This window comes from Embiotoca jacksoni, unplaced genomic scaffold (genome assembly GCF_022577435.1).
Source record: "Embiotoca jacksoni isolate LCO1_2020_lvr unplaced genomic scaffold, fEmbJac1.0.p SCAF_89, whole genome shotgun sequence".
Taxonomy (NCBI): Eukaryota; Metazoa; Chordata; class Actinopteri; family Embiotocidae; genus Embiotoca; species Embiotoca jacksoni.
In genome coordinates this window covers 450,836-458,335 of record NW_027185446.1, presented here as the reverse complement: position 1 = coordinate 458,335, position 7,500 = coordinate 450,836, and the positions used below count along the sequence as shown (strand labels likewise).

At 50.5% G+C, this 7,500-nt stretch overlaps 1 protein-coding gene across 1 annotated transcript in view; it reads left to right on the top strand.

Annotated features, from left to right (window-relative positions):
- zfpm1 (zinc finger protein, FOG family member 1) overlaps positions 1–7,500 on the top strand; it is a 102,608-nt gene that overhangs the window by 82,387 nt on the left and 12,721 nt on the right.

Genomic DNA, 7,500 nt, shown 5'->3' with positions numbered 1-7,500 from the left:
TGTGTGTGTGTGTCTGTGTGTGTGTGTGTGTGTGTCTGTGTGTGTGTGTGTCTGTGTGTGTGTGTGTGTGTGTGTGTGTGTGTGTGTGTGTATGTACGAGCGTGCCCCCCCCCCCCCCCCCACCACCACCACCATGGTCCTCTTCCTCCTCTAAAGTCAATCTCTATTCTTTTGAGGACTTTATGTTCATATAGAAAACATCTCGTTGACCCTTAAAACTTAAAACACATTTTCTCTCTTCTTCCTCATTTCTGCCCACCCCCCCTCCCCCCTTCCCACCCCCATTCCTCCACCCCCCCATCTGTGGACTGAAAGAGTGAGGAGACGGACCTTCGGTATCTGCTTGAGATAGAGGCTGTAATCTCACATTCCTCCTGTGTTTCTCCCCCTGTCACTCCACATCCTAACCCCCCCCTCCTCCCTCCCTCCCTCCTCCCTCGGGGGTCAGCAGAGGTCAGGGCTCTCCTCCTCAGAGTGTTGGACAGGAGAAATCTGCTCATCTCCTGCTGCTCCGCCAAAACAACCGAATTTTAGACCGAAAACTCGTCAGATGTAAAGAATGAACTCTGATATATATTTAATATATATTATACAGAATAATATTTAATATTCAGGGTTATGAAGCTGTTTTCATGCAGTCAGAGTTGTCTGTGATCATTTACAACTGTGGTTTGAAGCTGCTCATCATAACGACGGTCTGATCAGCTGAGCAGTCGGAGGTTCACTCCGGTCAAATGTGCTGACCTTTTATACGACCTCATTTCTACATGAGTCCACCAATCACAACGCAGCGTTACAGCTCGTGATGAAGAGCAGGAAGGAGAATGAAGCTGCTCGCTGAGAGTTTGTGTTTAATAAAAGGAGACCAGAGATCTTCAGTATCACATTGATTTAAAAGAGAAGCGTTTACGTTTCGTTGTCTGGAGCTGATGTGGCGTCGCGTAGCGCGCAGCTACGAGGAAAACTAGTCGACACCGATGATCTCATAAAGTAGTATTTAAAAAAACATGTCGTCTTCTCTGTCGGGTTCATCAGTGATGATAAAACCATCTGATTCCTGTCAGACTTGGATCTGAAGTGTTGTTTTTCAGTATCAGAACCTCTTGGATCGGTTCTGTTCTGTTTCAGGTGAATCGTGATTCAGCTCTAATGTGAAAAGTTTCTTTCCTTGTTGATCCGTTTGGTTCTGATCTAACTGGACCTTTGTGTCTGGACCCGGTCGTCCCCTCCATCGTACATCTCCCTGCTGTGGACATGTTTTCACCGGGCTGTCTCTGCTTCATCACATCTATCTCACTTCTACCATCTGTCTTCTTCCTCCGGGCTTCACCCCCCCCCCCCCCCACTCCCCCTCAACTTCTGCCTCCACACATTTGCTTCTTATACAGATAAGTGATCGGTTCCGTACGAAAACTCCTGCAGCACCACCTGGACACAAACACATCCAGACTTGTAGGGTTGGATGCGTCTTGGCTGTGTGCTGTTGTGGGTGGGGCCAGTTTGTCAGCTCCAGACAGATCAGGGCGGGGCTTAGAGACCCGGTCCTCCCTCCCCCTCCTGCAGATCGGCGCCGTGTTAACTGGCCTGTGTCGTATGGAAATCCTCCATTTGCATGTGCTGAGAATGAGCTGATGTGTTTGAATGTATTCTGCCTGATACGGCTGTTGGACCTCAGAACAGTATAATAATGTTGACTGATCAGCTGATCGCTGCCTGGCTGCTGATTCCTCACACTTTTTGGTTGAGTGAACAACCAGGTCCTCGTCAGCGGAGCCTCCCATGGCAACCCGCCGCTCCTCCGATTGGATCGCACGCCACAAATCTGATATTATATCTCCTCGGCTTCTGATTGGATGCTGCTTTAATTAACTGATAGTGCGGGCGCGTGTGATTGGACAGAAGTTGTGGGATTGTTGTGAAATGTGAGCTGAGATGAAGGATGAAGCGATGAAGTGTTCGCTGCATCTGTTGCGTCCTCCCGGAGGACGGAGGTCCGCGGAGGAGGAACTCCCCCGTCATCCCTCCACCCCCCACCCCAACCCCAACCACCACCCCCCCCACCCCCGACGCTGTGCTTCGTGGAACAGGCCGCCTGAAGGCTCGATCCTAGAAGGAGCAGAGGAGGGGAGTTCAAAGCGTTATCACGCGCCGAACGTCTTTTCATCATGTTTTAGAAACAAGCGTTCGCACTAATCCCCCAATAATCTCTCCAGGAGAACCGGGCCGATAAGGAGCCACCCACGGCTCCTCCAACTCTTTTTGGGTAGTCTCTTCTCCCTCTATCTCTCCTCCTCCTCCTCTTCCTCGCTACCCTGGAAGGACGAGTGAAGGTGATCTCTTCCTCCTCCTCTTCCTCCTCCTCCTCCTCCTCCTCCTCCTCTCTTTTTTCGGTTTGTTTACATCCTGATTTGGATCTTTACAGTTTATCTGGACTCATCAACAGTGGTTCTGTTTCTCTCTCTCCTCCGCCCATCAAATTACAATGTTAATTAAAATGCTGCTCCTCCACCAGATGACAGATCCATGATTATGGTGAGTGGTTAGACACCTTCTGCCTCCCCCCTTCCCCCCCTCCTCCAGAACAACGGGATGCTCCTTCTCACAGAGGAGTTAAAGACTTTGATTTCCTCGACTATCTTCCTGAACCATGTTGGAGTGTTCATGGAGCTCATCCTGCAGCCCGAGGCCTCCACAGCGGAGGAGTGTGTGTGTGTGGGGGGGGGGAGGTGTGTGTCATCATCACATCATGACATCATCATCACCATGACATCATCATCATGAGCCTCCCTGCAGAGATCCTCTGTCCTCCAAACAGAAGCTGAACTTCAGAGACTTCCAACAACAACGTCTTCATCTTCAACCCTCGATGACCCGGAGCTTCACACTCTGGGGAGAACCAATCAGTGTTCACCTCATACCTGTCCTATGATTGGACAGCAGCTGTCTGTCAATCTGGAGGGTGAGAAATCTGCAGAAAAGAAGTACCAATGAAGAGGAAGAGGAGCAACAGAGAGAGGAAACACAGAGGAAGAGGAGAGAGGAAGAGGAGCAACAGAGAGAGGAAACAGAGAAGAAGAGGAGAGAGGAAGAGGAGCAACAGAGAGAGGAAACAAAGAGGAAGAGGAGAGAGGAAGAGGAGCAACAGAGAGAGGAAACAGAGAAGAAGAGGAGAGAGGAAGAGGAGCAACAGAGAGAGGAAACAGAGAAGAAGAGGAGAGAGGAAGAGGAGCAACAGAGAGAGGAAACAAAGAGGAAGAGGAGCAACAGAGAGAGGAAACAAAGAGGAAGAGGAGAGAGGAAGAGGAGCAACAGAGAGAGGAAACAAAGAGGAAGAGGAGAGAGGAAGAGGAGCAACAGAGAGAGGAAACAGAGAAGAAGAGGAGAGAGGAAGAGGAGCAACAGAGAGAGGAAACAGAGAAGAAGAGGAGAGAGGAAGAGGAGCAACAGAGAGAGGAAACAAAGAGGAAGAGGAGCAACAGAGAGAGGAAACAAAGAGGAAGAGGAGCAACAGAGAGAGGAAACAAAGAGGAAGGAGGAGCAACAGAGAGAGGAAACAAAGAGGAAGAGGAGAGAGGAAGAGGAGCAACAGAGAGAGGAAACAAAGAGGAAGGAGGAGGATGAAGAGGATGAAGAGGATGAGGAGAGGGGAAGAGGAGCAACAGAGAGAGGAAACAAAGAGGAAGGAGGAGGATGAAGAGGATGAAGAGGATGAGGAGAGGGGAAACCTCTCCTGCTATCAGTGATCTTCATCTCCGTTCTTTCTAAGAGCCTCATTTTCAAATCTCTTATCTCCGTTTTAAGTATCGCAGTTTCATATTTTTACATGTCATTTGCATGCAGCTCATCAAACCTGGCTGCTTCTTTCTCTGGCGCTCAGAGGTGTGCGGCGACGTGCACGGCCGTGCACGAGTGAGCTTCATCATCTTCATCCTCTTCATCCTCCGCCTGCACATACTGTACCTCAATATTTAAACCTGGTGAGCAGAAAAAACAGAGCAGAGAAAGATCCTGTGTCTCTGCTGGATGTTGGAGACATGCTGTGTGTGTGTGTGTGTGTGTGTGTGTGTGTGTGTGTGTGAGGCGGATGAGAGCAGGTTTCTGATTTTTATCTGCCTTCCTTTTCTTCTTTGTATTTTGGGAGGATTCACACACTGACCTCTTTGTTTGGGACAGTGAGTCTCCCCTCCTCCTCCTCCTCCTCCTCCTTCTCCTTCTCCTCCAAACCCCTCCAAACTCCCGCATCAGGACAGGAACCATTTCCTGTAGCCGAGAGATAGAAGGAGAGACGGAGGGAGAGAGAGGAGGAGGAGAATGGGAGATGAAGACAGAAAGAAAGAGGTGAATAAAAGGAGACAGTGAAAGAGGAGACGGGAGGAGGGGGAGGAGGAGGAGAGAGGGAGGGATGACAGTGAATGAATGAATGAAGGGTTGAAAAGGTCAGCGAGGAGCACGGCGGCTCGTTAAAGGAGCAACAAAATTTCAAAACACTTCGAAGGAGTTTTAGAAGAAAATACAGATTTGATTTGATTTCTGGATCTGTAAAATCTGCATCTTTCAGTTTTGTCCTTCATAATGAATAAACAGGACTTCAGGTGAATTCTGTAGAAGATAACCGTCTTTAGGAGCGTCTGACATACGAATATTAGCTGATATTATTCCATATTATTTGACGTATTAAACTCCTGTATGTGTTAGAGGTTCCTGACGTGTTGCTTCCTGCTCAGCCGGTGACATCATCACTTATTGACTTGTTCCACGTGTAATGACCCCGAGGTCATGACCTCCGCTCAGTGTGAACCAGAGACGAGCTGATGATGGTGATGATGATGATGATGATGATGGTGATGATGAACAAACACACCAAGTCCCTGGAGGAGGAAACTGACAGCTGTGAGGAGAAACCTTCATCTGCTTGTCTGCAGGGGGGTGCTGCTGGGTGGAGGGGGGTTGGAGGAGGGTTGAAGGAGGGACGAAGGGGTGATGAAGGGGTGACGAAGGGGGTGACGAAGGGGTGACGAAGGGGTGACGAAGGGGTGACGAAGGGGTGATGAAGGGGTGACGAAGGGGTGGGGAAGGGGTGGGGAAGGGGTGACGAAGGGGTGACGAAGGGGGTGACGAAGGGGTGACGAAGGGGTGGGGAAGGGGTGACGAAGGGGTGACGAAGGGGTGATGAAGGGGTGATGAAGGGGTGGTCCCCCCCTTTATGAAGTGTGTATCGTACACGGTGACATGAGGGAAAGTTCTCTGCTGCTGCCATCATCATCACGGATGTTTGGTCTGGGGACAAAGGGGAGGGGAGGAACGGGTGTGAGGGGAGAAAGGGGATGTGAGGGGAGGAACGGGAGTGAGGGAAGGAAGGGGAGGGGAGTAAGGTAGGGGGGAGGAACGGCAGGTGAGGGAAAGAAGGGGAGGGGAGGGAGGAAGGGAGGGAGGGAGGGGAGGAAGGGAAGGGAGGAAGGGAGGGGGTAGGAACGGGAGTGAGGGAAAGAAGGGGAGGGGGGGAGGGAGGGAGGGAGGGAAAGAAGGGGAGGAGAGGAAGAGAGGGGGGAGGGGAGGGGAGGAAGGGAACAGAGTGAGAGAGAGAAGGAAGAAAATGAAGAAATGAAATCAGCATCATTTGCATTCAAGTTTTATCAGCGTGGGAGGAGGCGTTTTTCAGGGCTGATAAGGTGGAGGGTTGGAGGGGGAGGTGTGTGTGTGTGTGAGTGTGTGTGTGTGTGTGTGTGTGTGTGTGTGTGTGTGTGTGTGTGTGTGTGTGTGTGTGCGTGTGTGAGTGTGTGTGTGTGTGTGTGAGTGTGTGTGTGTGTGTGTGTGTGTGTGTGTGTGTGTGTGTGTGTGTGTGTGTGTGTGTTATATGTAGAACTGACTTCAGTAAAAGAAGGTGCTTCCAGAGTTCAGATGTGTTTGCACTCACACACACACACACACACACACACACACACACACACACACACTCACACACACACACACACACACACACACACACACTCACACACACACACACACACACACACACACACACCTCCCTGTCCTCACTACAGCTGTAAGGTTGTGTGGATGTGGATGGGGGTGGGATGGGGGTGGGATGGGGGGGTTAATATCAGACCAAATAATTAGATTTGCTATCGTGCAGCAGAGCGGGATCAGCAGATTAAAGGCTGCGGCTGCTTAATATTCATGAGGGGACCTGGACGAAGGGCTTAGTCGGAGGCTCAAACGCTCCTCCAGCTTAAGGCGCCACTCTCAACCAAGATGGAGCTCTGGTGGAGGAGGCCTGCCGTCCCCCTGATAGGGTGATGGAGGTGGGAGGGGGGGGTGTCTTGATGTGATGATGATGTTTTTACGACATCCCTCTTCTTCGTCTCAACTCTCACTTGGTAAAATCATTCAGACAGTTTGCTGACAGAAACCCGGCGGTCCTGGTTTTTCCGAGGTTCTGTGGGCAGTGAAGGCAGCGCGGAGGTTCTGGACAGCAGCAGGTCCGGTGAGGCCGGCGCTGCTGAGATCAAAGCTGTGTGTGTGTCTTTGACATTAACATTGAAATACCTTCTGTTTGTATTGAATTTAGTATCAAATATTATGGGATGTCGGGGGATTTCGGCGGTGTTTGGTACCGACTTCAGAAGTTCTACCGGGCCGACGCGCCAACACTTTTTTCAGACAGGAAATAAAACGTTTTGATCCGCTCCCGTTTGCCCTGTTGATACAAACACAAGACTTCCCGTCGCAGTTTAAACTAAAAACCATCTCTGATGGGGGCGTGGCCAGACCCTGTGCCACCCTTTTCTTAATTCTTACCTTCGTGGTGCTTCAGTGACTCACCTGTCGCAGGTAGGACGCTTCAGTGACTCACCTGTCGCAGGTAGGACGCTTCAGTGACTCACCTGTCGCAGGTAGGACGCTTCAGTGACTCACCTGTCGCAGGTAGGACGCTTCAGTGACTCACCTGTCGCAGGTAGGACGCTTCAGTGACTCACCTGTCGCAGGTAGGACGCTTCAGTGACTCACCTGTCGCAGGTAGGACGCTTCAGCACGTCAACTCTTTCTGTTCCGACTCTGAGATCGGAACTGAAGTGAAAAGAGTTGTGCCAGCATCCAGCTGTACCTCTCCTCCACATCTCTGGTATCATCATCTGCTGGCCTGGTTAATTACACACACACACACACACACACACACACACACTACTACACAGTAGTTGTGTGTGTGTGTGTGTGTGTGTGTGTGTGTTGCAGGTCGACAGATTATCAGTTAGTGAGTTCAGTCCTTCTGATCAAACCTTCCATCTGCAGCTCTTCTGGATTCACTCGTATGTTCCTGTTTCTAACAAAGCTCCTTTTTCCTGAATCCCAATGAGACCAGCGGCGGGAATCCTAAAATAAAAACACATCACTGTCCTCACGTCTGCAGCTGGGACGTCTCCGTCTGCTTCACGTCGTCACGTCGAGGCCGAAATGCAAATTACAAAAATTCACAGACTGTTTCCAAAAGAGTTCGTAGTT